Source organism: Phocoena sinus, chromosome 8 (genome assembly GCF_008692025.1).
Source record: "Phocoena sinus isolate mPhoSin1 chromosome 8, mPhoSin1.pri, whole genome shotgun sequence".
Lineage (NCBI taxonomy): Eukaryota > Metazoa > Chordata > Mammalia > Artiodactyla > Phocoenidae > Phocoena > Phocoena sinus.
Window position 1 is genome coordinate 18,601,134 of NC_045770.1, and position 16,583 is coordinate 18,617,716.

Sequence of the window (16,583 nt, forward strand, 5' to 3'; positions counted from 1 at the left end):
ATATATCCTCATTAACCCGAGGATTATTTACTGTTATGCCATTTACTTTCTAGATGTACAAGGATTTAAAGTGATTTTATTAATAATTTATAATTTTAATCCATTGTGTTAAGATAATTAACACGTATAATGTTGATTTTGGGGACAGTGTTGAGGCTCTCTCTCTTTGTGATCTGGTAAATCGTGAATGGTTTAAATGTTTAATGTGTGCTCAAAAAACATGCTTTCTTCACTTGTTGGTTAATGTTGTAAAGTTCTTCCCACTTCCCATATAGTTACTATTTCAAATTTATGGATCATTTCATTTAAATATTCTCTATGATTACTTATTATTTGTCTGCTTGTTCTATCAGTTTCTCAGATGGTTACAAAAAAGTTTCTAATTACAATTCCTATGTGTTTTTCTCTGTAGTTATGTTGTTGCATTTTACATCTTGAAACTATGGTTTTAAGGGCATGTAAGTCCACAATTGTTATATCTTTCTGATTTTGTTTTCTTTAAAAACATCTCCCTTTATGATTTTTTTGCCTTGAATTCAATTTTGTTTGATATTAAATTTGCTTCCTAGTTTTATTTGGTTCAAAATTGCCTCATATACATTTCTGTCCTTTTATTTGCGACTTTCCTATCCCCTTTTGTTTTATGAATATTCCTTTTAGAATATTGCATTTTAAAAAAAATCCAGTCTGTGAGTGTCTGTCTTTTGATTAGTGACTTTAATTCATTGCAAATTGTGTTAGTTTCCTAAGACTCCCATAACAAAGTACCACAAACTGGGTGGCTGGAAACAACAGAAATGTGTTGTTCTGGTGGCTAGAGGCCCAAAATCAAGGTGTCAGCAGGGCCATGATCCCTCTGAAACCTGTGGGAAAATTCTTCCTAGTCTTTTCCTAGTTTCTGGTGGTTTGCTGGGAATCTTTGGCATTGCTTGGCTTATAGCTGGATAACTCCAGTCTCTGCCTTTGTTGTTATGTGGCATTCTCCCCATGTGTCTCTGTGTTCCCATGGCTGTCTTCTTATAAGGACACCAGTTTTATTGGATTAGGGCCCCACACTACTTCAGTATGACCTCATCTTAATTTAGCTAATTACATCTGCAATAACCCTATTTCCAAATAAGCTTACATTGAGAGAGGCACTGTGATTTAGAACTTTGATATACCTTTTTTGTTGGTGACACAATTCAATCCATAACACAAGTAATGTAATTTTATATTAGTATTCATCTCAGTTATCTTATTTCTAATTTATGCTTACCATATTTTACTTTTTTCTCTTTGTTTTTTTCTTTTCTTGTCTTTCATTGGATAGAATTTTCTTCTATTGGTTTGAAAACTCTGAATTTTATTTTTGTGCTTTTTATTAGTTATATTTAACTTATTAAAAATCATATTTATGTTTATTTTTTCTCATTAATTCTATCTTATTAGGTACTCTATGAGCCCTTTTAGTCTGAGGTCTTTCATCTTTTTTTAATCTTGGAAAACGCTTGGGTTTTTTTTCTTCAATACATTCCCTTTTTCATTTTTTCCTTTTCTTCAACGCTTCCTGTTGTACAGATGGTGACACCTGTATTTTTCTTAGCTTATTTTTATTTTTATTAGCTTCAAATTCTGTTATATTTTCCAGCTCTTTATTCCTTCCCAATGCCTTCTGGGAGAACCCATCAACCTGATCTCTCAGATCACCTATCTCTGTCCCAATATAATTCATTTTTATTATTTATATCATTTATTGAATTCTTTATTTCATTTATTAAAATTTTCACATTTTCTATTTGATCCTTTTTCATAACTACTTTTTTGCTTCATCTTACCATCATCCTTCCTTTTCTTTATTTATTATGCTTATTTTAAATTATTAATATATTTATTCCATTAGTTCTAATTAATCTTGTATTGGTTGTACAGTTTGTTGTCTTTCTTTTGTGGTGGTGCTGCTTCTCAGGTATCTGGTAGTTTTTGTCTGTGAGTTCATCTTCCCCTGGGGGTATTAGCTATCTTGGCTTGAACTGTTACTGAAGAAAAGACCCGAGACCTAGGTCTCAGCACAAGCTGCTCTTGTTGGGTTAAGAAAGGAGGGGGGCAAGGCGAGGCACACACAAACTGGGCTTGCCCTTCCCACTTTGCTAACCTCTCACTGGGAACCCTACTTGTTGGCAGTAGGGCAGATCCCTGAGCACTCCTGTTTTCTGAGGATGTGTCTCCCTGATTTGTCACTGGCAAGCTCTATGAGTACGGAGGGTTATGAAGGAAAGAACTCTTAAGGCACCCAGTTTTTCTAACCCTCACCTCAGTCAGGCTCAGGCACTTTGCTGTTTCTCCCACTTATTCTGTGGTGCCCACTGGAGCTGCTGTTTTTCTATCCCTCCTGAGAGGGGCCACGATGCACCCAGGACAGCAAGGTGGAAGCACAGAGGACAGTTCAAAGAACTTTTCCTTACAGTGGTGCCTGAGTCTTTTATGTTCTGAGCTGCCTTTCTTCCTCACATCTGGTCATAGTCACCCTCTGTCTCCCTACATCTTTTCACAGTCTTTTTTTTTTTTTTTTTTACCATATATGTATTTATTGCAAAAATGATCACCACACAATAGTTACAAAAATAAATCTAGTTAATATCCATCACCACACATAGTTACAAATTATTTTTCCTATGATAAGAACTTTAAAGATCTACTGCCTTAGCAACTTTCAAACGTGTAAGACAGTATTATTGACTGTAGTCAATGCTGTACATTGCATTCCCAGGAGTGCCACTCTGTTTTTATTCTAAGTTTCTAGATCTACTTCTGTCAACAAGTGTCTTGTTATCAATAAGGAAAATAATCTCTAAGCAGTTCCAAGTGGCTTCAGTCACTTCCATACTTCTCCTTTAAATTAAATATCTTCACAGTCTTTAATTTGATTCTTTGATACTTTTCTGTTTACTTCTGAGGTATCCACAGGGTTGGAATAGAAGAGGGAAAATGTGGAGCCCATTTTCAGCTTTACATCTCCACTGGCAGTGCTCCCTTTTCCTTCCCACACCCACACCCCATCTCCAGAGAAATGCTGTCCCCATCTTACAGTCCCCTATCCAGGCAACAAGGCTGTCTCACTGCTATGTACCTTTGCTTGGCTAAATTAGTTACTGCTTCTTCATCTACTTTCCATCTTCAGAAATATCCTAAACCTTCCAATCTACTATTGACTCCTCCAGTTTTTATTATCCAGATGTGTTTATACTTCTTTTCTTCTGCTTTACTTTCATATTTGTAGGATTTTAGGAAGTAGAGGAGTAGAAGCATTTGATCAATATGTCATGTTTAAACAGAAGCCCTCCAACATTAAATATTTACGTAACTAAATAAACTGATGTTCACATTTACCTGGAAGAAAAAAATATGGAAGAATAGTCAAGACAGTTTTGAAAAGAGAAGGGACTTGATTTACTACCACATACTACAGAGCCATAGGAAATAAAGCACTGTAGTATTGGCACAAGAAAAGAAAAAAGAAAAAATAGATTATTAGAATACAGACTTGAGGAGATGAATATATGTATTTAGTTTATGAATAGGAATAAGCATTTCAAATCAGTGAGGAAATGGTGAACTTTCCATATCTATTTTAGGGACAACTAGTTGTTTAAAAATAAAATTAATGTGGATCCCTGTTATGGCATGGATCGTGTCTCCCCAAAAGATACGCTGAAGTCCTAACCCCTGGTACCTGTGAATGTGACTGAAGGTTAATTTTTGTGTCAACTTGGCTAGGCTATGGAGTCCAGTTTGTTGATCAAACACTAGCCTAGTTGTTGCTGAGAAGGTATTTTGTAGATGTGATTAAGATTTACAATCAGTTGACTTTAAGTAGAACAGATTACACTCTGTAACATGGGTGGGCCTCATCCAATCAGTTGAAGGCTTAGAAATAAAACAGGTTTTGTAGAGAAGAAGGTGACTTTTGGAAAGCACCTAAGGATGGGGGCTGATTGCCAGGAGAATCAACCATGTGATTAAAAGGGATGGAATTTTCAGTCCTATCCCCCAACTTTGGGGGACGGGAGAGGGTCTGGAGGTTGGCCAGTGGTCAATGCTTAATCAATCATGCCTGCGTAATAAAGCTTCTGTAAGACCCCAAAAGGACAGAATTCGGAGAGCTTTTGTGTTGGTGAACACGTAGAGATTTGGGAAGCGTGGTATGCTCAGAGAGGTCATGGAAGCTCCATGCCCTTCCCACATAACTCACCCTGTGCATCTCTTCCATCTGGCTGTTCCTCAGTTATATCTTTTTATAATAAACTGGTGATCTAGTAAGTAAAATGTTTCTCTGAGTTCTGCTGGCCACTCGAGCAAATTAATTGAACCTAAGCGGGGCTTGTGGAAACCTCTGATTTATAGCCATTCAGTCAGAAGCACCGGTGACAATCTGGACTTACAGTTGGCTTCTGAAGTCGGTGGGGGGTAGTCTTATAGGACTGAACCCTTAACTTGTAACTCAAGAAGAGGGTCATTGGCACCTCCAATCTATAGCCAGTTTGTCAGAAGCACAGGTGAGAACCTGAACTTTCTATTGCATCTGAAGTAGAGGGCAATCTTGTGGAACTGAGCCCTTAACGTATGGAATTGGATGCTATATCTGGGTAGATGCTATGAAAACTGAGTTGAATGGTAGGACATCCAGCTGGTGTCGGGGAATTGTTTGGTGAGGTGGGGGGAACCCTACCCCTGGTCTGAATTGGTGACCAGAACTTATTTAATGTGTATATTTTGTTTTCTAGAAAATTGATTGTTAAACAGTTGTCAGGACAAAAATGCTTATGAATTAAATTTTAATGTTAATTACCAACAACACATTAATATGAATGAATCTGTTTAAATATGAGTGAAAAACGAATCCTAAAAGATTAAATACAAGATGACAGTCTTTTATAAAGTTAACCGTAATTTTAAAACACTTTTGAAAGAAAACATATACTAGTCTCTATTCACATTAAAAATTTTCCTTTTGGGCTTCCCTGGTGGCGCAGTGGTTGAGAGTCTGCCTGCCGATGCAGGGGACACGGGTTTGTGCCCCGGTCTGGGAGGATCCCACATGCCGCGGAGCGGCTGGGCCCGTGAGCCGTGGCGGCTGAGCCTGCGCGTCCGGAGCCTGTGCTCCACAACGGGAGAGGCCACAACAGTGAGAAGCCCAAGTACTGAAAAAAAAAAAAAAAAAAATTTTCCTTTTGAGTTGCAGGATTTCTTTATATATTCAGGATGCTAGACCCTTAGCAGATTTTCAAATATTTTCTCCCATCATGAGTTGGCTTTTAACTTTCTTGACTCCTTGACATTTTGCCTCATCCCCGTTGCAACTTGAATTAGGAGTCTCCCTTGAAGGAGATTACTCTTTAGTCCAAGTTCCAGGGCTCAGGGGAAGCCAAGAGTCTCTGAAGGTAGGAAACGGTTAACCACTTAGACTGAGGGAAGCATCAGTTTTCAGGTGAATGATAATTAATTAAACGAAAGTTCTGAATTCAATCAGGAGCCAATTTTGAATCTGCAGAGTTTCAATTAGCTGTGATTACAGCCAGACTGGAAATGCTGTGCCCTCAGGCCCCTCTACCTCCAGCACATTAGGGTCCAAGGGCAGTGTCTGGAGTGCCTGGTGTGGGCAGGGAGCCTTTGTAGACAGCTCAGGCCAAGTGGTACTGCGGCAGGAGTGGCAGGAGCCCCAGGGCCACAGCAATAATGCTACAGGCTGTATTTCAACCCTGAAAAGGGGGGCCACTTTCCCCTTTCCATTTTTTCCAAGCCTGGGTAAGTCTCTGAATGGTCTGTGGCCAAGGCTTTTCCTTTGGTTTGCCTAAGGAGCTCTCCTGCTAAGTGGAATCAATTTACTTCCTTTTGGAAGATTGTGAGTTTTAGCCCCTGTTTCTCCTGGGCAGGTGGGAGTTTCAGGAGGGCCTCCTCCTAAAGGATGATCTTGAAAACTCCAGAAAGTGCAGGGCAGAGCTGGAGGAGAGAGGAATGCCAGACACAGCCTTCAGTGGGGTGCTAGAGGGTCTTTTTTTCTGTCCGTGTTTCTGTTTTTCAAACATGCGTTGAGTGACTTGTACCATGGCAACTCATAGAGTAGGTACATATATATTGAACAAATGAGAGAGTCCTTGGATGGTAACTATTATAGTCCCCATATGAGGAAACCGAGGCTCAGAAATGTTAAAACCGCATGGATGCTAAGCAGAGGAGCTAGGACTATTTGACTTTAGATCTTGACTTTTTCCATAAATTGTCTCATTTTGGAATAAGGTTAATGAGTTTGTGAGGCTCATGTGAGAATCACACCTGAAGCACAAAACTGCTCACCAAAGATTAGTTCCCTTCCCTGATAGTCCAATCCATACTCAAGCTTCTGTAAGGCAAGTTTGATCCTTCTTGGTCAGCCTGGAATACCTTATCCTTATCTCTTACCTCCTACCCATCAGCCCATCTCACCTTGCTCCTCTCCTCCCTGTATCCAAACAAGACTTTTAAAATCAGCCCAAACGTTGCCTCCTCCAGGTAGTCTTCCCAGACTGATCCCACTAAACTCCCCTGTCCCCTAGCTGTCAGTCCTGCTATGCCTGTTGCAGGGCTATGATTCATTATGGTCTCTGTCACATGCACTCCTATGCACACCCAAACTTGAACGTTCATAGCAGCGTTATTCATAAGTGGGAACAACCCAAATACCCATCAACTGATGAATAGATAAACGAAATGCAACATACCCATACAATGGAATATTCTTCGACCACACAAAGGAATGAAATACTGATTCATGTGTGGCGGTGTTACATTCCATCCCTACTATGAGTGCGCCAAGAGCAGGGCCACCTGCAAGGTCCACCACAATATGGTGGATACAGTAAGAGGTGTCCTCCTGAAACAGAACTCAGGTCCTCAAAGAGATTTAGTAATTGTGTCCACAAAAAAACTCAGTAAGTGGAAGCCCTGCACCAGCCACCATTCACTCCTCACCAAGGAAAATCTAGCCAAGGGTCAAGGTGACATGCATACCTGCTCTTCATCTTCTTCCTTCTCCTCCCTTCTTTCACTTCCCAGTCAACTTCCTATTCAGATGGGGCTCCTGAGAACCAAGGGCTCTCCATAAGCAGCATGTGTGTGTGAGGGGGGACTGGATGGGGAGCTTGATGACCTGGATTCTACTTCCCACTCTGTCACCTCTCAGTTGTGTGTCCTCAGGCAGGAATTTCAGTCTCCTCATCTACAAAATACTAGAATGTAAGATCCTTCAGTGCCCGTCTTGCAGACCTTCTGAACCCCAGAGCACTTAACATGATGCCTGGACTTAGCAAGCGATTAGCATGTTCTCACTTACCTGAATGGTGCCTAAAACCTACCTCACCTATCTTACAGGGTTGTATTGAATATCTAAAGAGATCATGCGAGTGAAGGACCTTGAGAACTTGAAAGCCTTGCCAAGATAAGGCTTTACAGTTGTCGTGGATGGAAGAGAACATCCCTGCCCTGGGCGAAGTGTGGTCAAAGATTGGCCTGGTTTTACACACTCCAGCAGGTGTTTACATGTCTTATATTTCAATTTTCGTGGTCACCAAAACTTGGAAACAACCCAATGGCCATTAAGAGATGAGTGGATAAACAAATTGTGGTATATCAACACAATGGAATGCTACTCAATAATAAGAGGACCAAACTACTGATGGAGAGTTCCTACTAAAAAATGTCATTCATATAAAATTCTAGAAAAAGAAAACTAATCTGTAGTGACATAGAACACATCAGCGGTTGCCTGATGGAGGGAGCAGAAGATGGAGGTAGAAGGAAGGAAGAATTACAAGGGAGCACGAGGACAATTTTGAATATGATGGAAATATTTGTCTTGGTTATGGTGACTGTTTCGCTGGTGCACGCAAGTGTCAAAATACATCAGGTTGTGCACTTATGTGAAATGTATTATACTTCAATTAGACCTCAATGAAGCCGTTACAAAGAAAGGGTAGCCTGGGATGGTTTTCCTCTCAGGGCTCTCTTTTCCCCTCCCTTTCTCCTCTTTTAGGTTCTGAAGAGGTAGGCGTGCGGTTATTCCTTTTTGGGGTGAGAGGGGGTGGGGAAAACTCTTGTCTTGTTGAGTTTCATTCTGTTTCTTTCTGAAAGTTTCCCCTTACCTGACTGCAAGGAAACAAGCTTCTTTCTAATTTACTGCTATCTTTGTGTCTTCTCCATTTCAAGATTTTGGCTGATGGCCTTGGTAGATTTCTGGATGGGGAACATGTTTGTGTGGTGGCTGCATCCCAAGCTAGTGTTGGATTCAGCCATTAGGACCATAAATAATCCATCACCCAATCCTCCACCTCTTCTATACACCAGCCAGACTTAATCACTTGCATCCCATCCGAGGTGGCTATCACTGAGAACATGGCATCTTGATAATTTTCTCTTAAAAACATGATGTCATAGTGATAATTTTCATCAGAGACTAGTCCAGATAAAACCTCTAGCTTCTCCAGAAACTCCAAGCTCTTTGGGGATGGCAGCTGGGGAGAAGCAAATGACTATAAAGTTTCTCAGCTCTAGAGACCCCTCTACCTACCCACAGTCAGTCACTGGGCCCTAACAACCAACTTCAACTTTATTTAACGTCTGCTGAGTTTCTCTAGCCCACAAGTCCCTGAGTCCTTTCTCAGCCTGCTGCTTGGTTTTTCTTAGGGTCCTTCTGGTTTTACAACCGTGCATTCCTGCAGAGAGTAATAACACAACAGTTTCAACCATCTTCAACAATATAGAGACCTTGGGAGCTCTCTGAGTGCACTTTCAGATATAAGATCATGCTTACCTTCACACCAAGCTAAGAAGGCAGGGATGGGTAGCTTATTTAGTAGATGAGGACAGAGAGTTGAGGGATTCAATTAGTATCATGTACAAGAGACCAGACAAGGGTTTAGAGGACAGGTTTTTTTTTTTTTTTTTTTTTGCGGTAGGCGGGCCTCTCACTGTTGTGGCCTCTCCCGTTGCGGAGCACAGGCTCCGGACGCGCAGGCTCAGCGGCCATGGCTCACGGACCCAGCCGCTCCACGGCATGTGGGATCTTCCCAGACCGGGGCACGAACCCGTGTCCCCTGCATCGGCAGGCAGACTCTCAACCACTGCGCCAGCAGGGAAGCCCCCAGACAAGGGTTTAGATCACTTGTCTCCCAGGTTGGAACCTTCTCCTCTAGTGTACCCACTTTTGCTGTGCTTGGGGGCCTGGCAGAGGGTGGGAAGCTGGTAGTAATGAGGCCTCTGCTCACTGGTCTGGGAACGATGAATAGGCTGGAGGCCACATGCCCTTAATCAGCCTAGTGCAATTCCTGTTGCCTTGGGATGGATGACCTGTCTGCTGCAAATACTACCCAGAAGCTGCCCCTGCACTTCCCCTGAAAAGGGAAGCTGATTTTTTGTATTCCTTTTTCCATAGACCTTCCTCAGCCCGATACAGCTTCTTCAGGAGCCCTGGAGCTTTCTGGATGAAGGGCAGGGCAAGACAAATACAGAGGGAGAGAACTCACAGCAGCAGCTGCATCAGGACTATGTGTGCAGGTCCCAGCTGGTCTCTCAACCACACCAGCCCTTCAGCAAGTCCTTCTCTTCAGAAGGGCACTATGTCTGTCTGTTGGGGCTGCTGTAATGAAATACAGACTGGGAAGCTTAAACAGCAGAAATTTATTTTCTCATAGTTCTGGAGACTAGAAGTCCAAGATCAAGGGGTCTGCAGGGCTGGTTTCTCCTGAGGTCTCTCTCCATGGCTTGCAGGTGGCCACCTTCTTACTGTGTTCTAATGTGGTTATCTCATGTGCATGCACATGTCTGGTGTCTCTCTGCCTGTCCTAATCTCTTCTTACAAGGATACCAGCCATACTGGATTAGGGCCTACCCTAGCAATCCCCATTTTTAACTTAATTACCTCTTTAAAGGCCCTATCTCCAGATACAGTCACATTCTGACGCACCAGGGGTTAGGGCTTCAACATATGGATTTTCGACGAACACAGTTCAGCCCATCATACACACAAAATCCCAGTTGGGAGAATGGAGGTCTGGCTTCCTGCAGTGGATATTCTGCTTCCCTCCGTGAGATCACATCCTCCAAACCCTGTCCCTAGACTCAGAATGATAGCTAAGATCCACCAGTGAGTGTAAACCTCCTGTCCCACTGGGGTCACCCTGCCCTGGTTTCCCAGAAGTGGACCTGGGGAGATTCTAGCCCTGTACTGCACATAGGCCCTATCTCTAGCCTCTTGTCCATTTCCTTTTTTCCAAAATTATGCCCTCAGATAATATTAAAATAATAATATAATGGCTAACATTTATTGAAGCTTACTATCTGTTGGGATATATATTTATATATATTATTGAGTTGTATAATTATACCCACTATACAGATGAGGAAACTGAGACTTGGAGAGTCAGTTGTCCAAAGCCACACAGCTAGTTTAAGGGACCTTGGAAAACATTCACTCTACAGATGAGGACATTCGGTGCGCAAAGGTCCTGTGCAGAGAGAGCCAGGTCCCATCTTAGACAAAGAGATCTTGGACGCTCTTGTGGGGACTCCAGAGGAGTATGCAGCTTGGAGTCTTGAGTATCCCATAGGAATTTCCTCTGCGCATCCCTGTGGTTTCTCAGTGTGGTGGGTGAGCTTAACCAGGGAGGGACTAGTTCTAGGGCTCAGGGCTCTGAGGGGCAGAGAGAATAAGTGAGATTAACAGCAAAGTCTCTTTCAGATAGGGAGACTAATTGGAATTTAGGGTGCTACACCCTAAAAAGACATCCCAAAGATAGAAAAGAGGCAGAGAAAAACCTCTAAGATGATTCAGCGATGAGCAGGGTCTTGTGTCAGAACAGAGCCTGAGATGGTAGGGATTTGGTCGTGGGTCTGGAGGGTGCCCTTTGCCTCTCAGTGGAGGGACAGCAGAGGAAATGCTATTTTATACAGTGGCTCAGAACAAGTATAACTTGTCACTGTGATTTTTTTGTGCAGGCCAAAAATATAGTGAAAGGCCCAGAATCTTAGATCTGGGTGGGCCTTCTGGACTTAATAATAGGTCAAATGAATTGTTCATAGCGGGTGAAGTGGCTGAAGGGAAATTGTTCTGAGTCAGGTGGTGGGGGAAGGACTCCATTTATTTAACAAAAATGATCAGATATGGGTACCAGAACCTGCTCTGACCTTAACTAGCTGTGTGATCTTGATCAAGTCATCTAAACCTCTCTAGACCCCAGTTTCCTTCTATGCAAACTGAGGATGTTAACTGCATAATGTTTAAGGGCCCTTTCAACTCTAATATTCTGTGGTCCTTGGGCAGGGAGAGATTATCAGAGGGGTCAGAGCAGCTGATAAATGAGATACGTGATGCCAGAAGCAGCCTCCAAGTATTTTGTTTAGAGAATATTTTCCATGAGATTACCTTCTCCAGACAATAACCATTGGGGTGATCTCCAGAGACTTGAAACCATTTGGGAAAAACCGTGGCCTGATCCAATGTAATCCTTTATAGGCCTATTTAATGGCACAGATTGGAAGGCAAAATGGAATATTACCGATGGAAGAAATAAACTTCGGAACAAGACAAACCTGGGTTCGAATCTCAGCTCTGCAATTTCCTCATAGCATATCTTTGGGTAAATTACATAATCTTTCCGTCTTCAGATTCCTCACCAATAAAATTGGGATAATATATATTCTTCTCAGAGGTTATGGAAGAAAGAAATTAGATAATATATATAAGGCATTCAGAACAGTTTCTGGTAAGTTGTAAATCCTCATATCTGGTTATATCTTCTCCCCCTTCTCCTCCTCCTCCCCCTCTCCTTCTCCTCCTCCTCCCCCTCTCCTTCTCCTTCTCCCTCTCCCTCTTCTTTTCCCTCTCCTTCTCCTTCTCCTTCTCCTTCTTCCTCTTCTTCTCCTTCTTCTTCTTCTTCCTCTTCCTCTCCTTCTCCTTCTTCTTCTTCCTCTTCCTCTCCTTCTCCTTCTTCCTCTTCCTCTTCCTCTCCTTCTCCTTCCTCCTCCTCTTCTTCTTCTTCTTCTTCTTCTTCTTCTTCTTCTTCTTCTTCTTCTTCTTCTTCTTCCTCTTCCTCTTCTTCTTCTTCTTCTTCCTCTTCTTCTCCTTCTTCTTCCTATTATTATTTAGAATTTCACAGCAGGTATGAATTTCACAGCAGGTATGGTGAAAAGAGGAGACCGTCTAGTTCAGCCAGGACAGGCTGTGTGATGCTCCCTCTCCAGCTTGTCCTGTCTCCCTGGATGTTGCAGGTTTCTATCAAACTGGAATCCAAAGCCTGTCAAGTAGCAAGATGGTTATTTGGTTAATTAATGGTCTACAAAAGAGCTGAGAGGCAGAGATAGGCATTACAGAATAGGAGAACTTCCCAACTAATGCAAGTAAATCCATGGAGTGATTGAAGCGTAATTATATTTTTTACTGAAATATTTAGGGAGATCTTTTATTCTTCAGTCGAGTTACATTTAAGCTCAAATGACTTAAACAGTTGGGGGAATACTAAATATTCTAACTAAATAAATAATGCAACTAATTCTAATTATGCAATTGACATCCACTGAGCTACAGAAGATGTAGCTGAGGAAAAAACCAACCACCAACAATTAATGCGGTAAGTGCTAATGCCGTTTCTGATTTCCTTAATAGAGCTGGACTATTTGTAAAAACTAAAGTGAATATCAATAATAATAAATGATCTGAATGAAAAATAGCTCTGAAAAATATTGAAAGCTGTGGCCATTGTACATCCTGGAAGTTTTATTTGTGTCTCTGGAAAGAGGAGTTTCATTGCTAAGATACTACATAAAAAAATTAACACTTGGTTTCTTTCTCTGTTGAAGAGCTTAATACCTCTTGTATGTCTCTGATGTTGGCTTGGAGAGTTATGGTGGCTGTGTATCTGGGGACAGTAACCCTTGAGAATAGCAGGCCCACTGGCCTCGAGCTTTTAAGAAACTCGGACAGAGCATGAAAGGCACTGGTGACAGCAGAACCAGGCAGGGGTTTCTGATTTCAGCATAAAATTTGGCTATGGATTAAAAGGAAAAAAAGACATAATCAGTTGCATTCTACTGCCTAAGGTGCAAAAAATATTTTGATAAAAGGCAGACACCAAGTCCCAAAGCAAAAGGACCACACTGCACCAAGACTGGAATCATAAACTGGGGGAAACTGGGATACACTGGGACCGCCAAAGGTCTGGGGCTCATCTATACCACTAGTCTATCACCCCTCCTAGTCCTCCTGGCTCCTAGGCTGTCTTAGTTTGACCTCTGGCTGTCCTTTGTTATTTTCTAAACTTTATGAGCTGACTTCGAATTTTTGTAGCTTTGGGAAGGAAAAAGGTGGGAATGGGACAAGGGGTCAGATTCTCCCTATCTTCCCACACAGACCTTCCTTCCTGCACAAGGGATACATCCTGGGAGAAGCTGAGTATCCCTGGGCTCCAGGAGCCCAGGACCCAGAAAGTCCTTTACTCCCTGAGGGCAGTGGTCTGGAGTTGACCGTCAGTCAACTCTGGTGACCTGCAACTCAGAGTGGTAGAGGAGAGTCTGAGAGAGGTGCGGTCATCAGAGGCCCACCAATCTGAGATTTTTTTGAAGGCCATGACCTGAGACATCCTGGAAGGTGACCTATAGTTTGGATAAGAGCGTGGGTTTTGATTCAAACTCTACCTGAGTTTGAATCCTGCTGGTCAAATTATGTAACTCTCTGAGGCTCAGTTTCTTCATTTGTAGAATGAACATCGCACATCTTCCAGGATTGTGGGAGGAGACAGTGGGATAATCTCTATGCAGTCCCTGGCTCAGAGTAAGTACTAGACATAGGGTACCTATTGTTTCTATTATTCATCTAATCTACCCGGCATCTTGTGTAGTACCTGGTACATAATCAACTGTCAAGGTATGTTTGTTAGCTCTTTCCTGGGACCCAGGGTGCATTGTTAGGGGAAGGATGGCGCGACATGGGCGTCAGGATACTGGGGAAGGAGCAGGCTCAGTCTGCACAGCCAAGAGGTCCATCCGTGACTTAAGCTGCCAGCTAGAGGGGGCTGGCAGTTCTAATGGATCCAGATGTCACCTTCACTCAGAGCAGAGCTGGAATAATAGCTGGAAGGGAACATATAAGCATCCTCTCCAGTTTACAGCTGAGAAAACAAAGGCTCAGGGCTTAGTAGTTCAATTTCACACAGCCAGGAAATAGTGATTTCAGAGCCAGGTCCCCACTCAGGCTATTTGCCCACGGTGTGGCTCATGGAGGAGTATGACAGCCCTTCAACCTGAGGTCTGACATCTCTAGTTGTTCATCTGACCCAATCTGCTGAAGGCCTTGGTCCCAAAGTCCTCCCGAGAAGGTTTCTCCAGCACTGCCTCTCAGCATATTCCAGAACCTCCTGGAGGCAGGCAGTTCTGACAGCCTTCCATGCTGCGGGCTTCTACAAGGGGAGTGTAAGGCAGCCCCGGGTCTGGGTGCAGCATCCTGGGATGTGCTCCCTAGCCCTTCTCCAGTCTCTCCATTTGGGCTGTCCTGGCAGTCTCGCCGAGCAGATGAGGTGCTGCTGAAGCTGTGATGTGAGTTCTGTAAAGTTTACTTTGGAAACAAGGACATGAAGTTCTCGGGAACGTTGGCTCCCAGCTTGCTGAGCTCTGCAGCTCTCTGTGGGACTGGCTGCTGCCGTCAAAAAGAATAGAGCCGTCATTCTGCAGTAGGGTTTCTATGATAATAGGGTTTTTGCCTCCCATTAATTGGAAAGGTGCTAATCTAATGACTCATGAGCTGCATATAAGAAGAAAACCCCACCTGGCAATGAAACTGCATCATGTTTTCTGAGTGCCTCATCTCCTTGTTTCACTGGGGAGGGCAAGCTGGGGCTTAGCTGTACGGACCATAGCCCGGTCATCCTGGCAACCCCTGCTGGAGTGACCATGTACCCCTGCCTCCCATCTAAGTAGTCCAGTGATATGGAAATCAGAGGAGCGATGGACTCAGCCACATGTCCGGGGCAGCAAACCCAGCCCCAGGCCATTGGGAAGGGAGCTGACACGTGCATGGGTTTGCGAAGGAGACAGTCATTGCCAAATTAGTGTTAGAGTCTCCCAGGGACAGGTGAGCATGAAAGTGTGAGTGCACGTGTGTGCATGTGAGTGTGGGTCTATGTGTACACATAGGCTGGTTGACCGTGTGGGCTTGTAGTGAGCGTGAGAGAGAGCGAGTGTGCGTGTATACAGGTGCACCTGGCCTGAATGCTGCTGGTTTTGGGGGCTTGGGCTCTAATTATTTTTGCTTTCTCCATCCATGTTTTATCCTTTGAGCTTCAGGGACCTGAGCTTACTCCTGAGATCCAGTTCTCTGTGTCTTGGTACCTGGGGTAGATGACAACTTGTCTGGGTCTTGCTGTGCAGTTGGAGTTTCAGCTGGGCTCCCTTTGGAGAAATGCAGCCCCTTTACCCTCAGCGGGGCAGGCGGTTGGACTCTGAACCTGCTTAGAAGTCATCTGGGGCTTCCCAGTACCTGGACCCCTCTCCGGGGGCTCAGGGGTGAGATGCCTACTCCATATCCAGCCTTGCATCCCCTCTATCACCCCGCTGCACTCTTTTTTCTTGGGGACATGCCCCTCCTACTCTGGACTCCTGTCCTCTTTCCGTGGAATCCTACCTCAGTGGAGCCCCTGACCTTGGGGCACCCCCCAGGATCTCTGGAGCCCAGAAGGGCCAAGAGTCTTTCTTGCCATGGCAGCTCCCCCTCCACACCCCCACCCCCCAGCCTCCTTCCTGCTGGCAGCTCCCAGCCTGAGTCACAGCCCCCCTGAGGCTCTCAACGCCTCCCCCTCCCACTCCTTTCATTAACTTCATTGAAGCTAATAATCCTGCTGGCAATTCCATTGTCTCCTCTTAATTCCAATTTCCTTTTGTCTCAAGGGGCAAATCAGCAGAGTGAAATGGTGAAGCCGTAGGCACAGCCTCCCAGTATTAATTAGGGGAACGTTAATGAGGAGAAATAAACACGCCTTCAGCATCAGGGTACTGCTCCTGCCTCCCCTCTCCCCTTTCGTCTCCTCTTCCTTCTTCCCCTCCTGAGCTCCAGCCAGATCTGGGAGTGTCCCAGGTTAGGAAACCTGACAGTTGTCCCACCTCCACTCGCTCCCTCGCCCCATCATCAAATCAGTCACTGAGTTACATAGATTTACCTCCTGAATATGCCTCAAATCCTTCCACAGTTCCCCTCCCCACCACCCCTGCCCCCACCCTGGGCCACTGCCCCAGGCCACACCGAAACCCAGCAGGAGCCTGCGGGGCTCCTGGGCACAGAAACCTTTCTGTGTCCCCTGTTTCTTGTCTGTAGGGAATAGATTCTAGCCTTCCCACGACCTTCCCTGAGTTCCAAAGGGCAGGTTCAAACAATTGCTAATCAGGGAAGGGAGGGGATGCAGAGACAAGGGAGGAGCAGCCCAGAAACAACAGTGCAGCCTTGGGGCAGGTCCTGGTAACAATATCTTTGAGCTCTTCTGCAGAACGAAAACCCCCAACAAATGGAAGATGAACTAGTTGATGAAGCA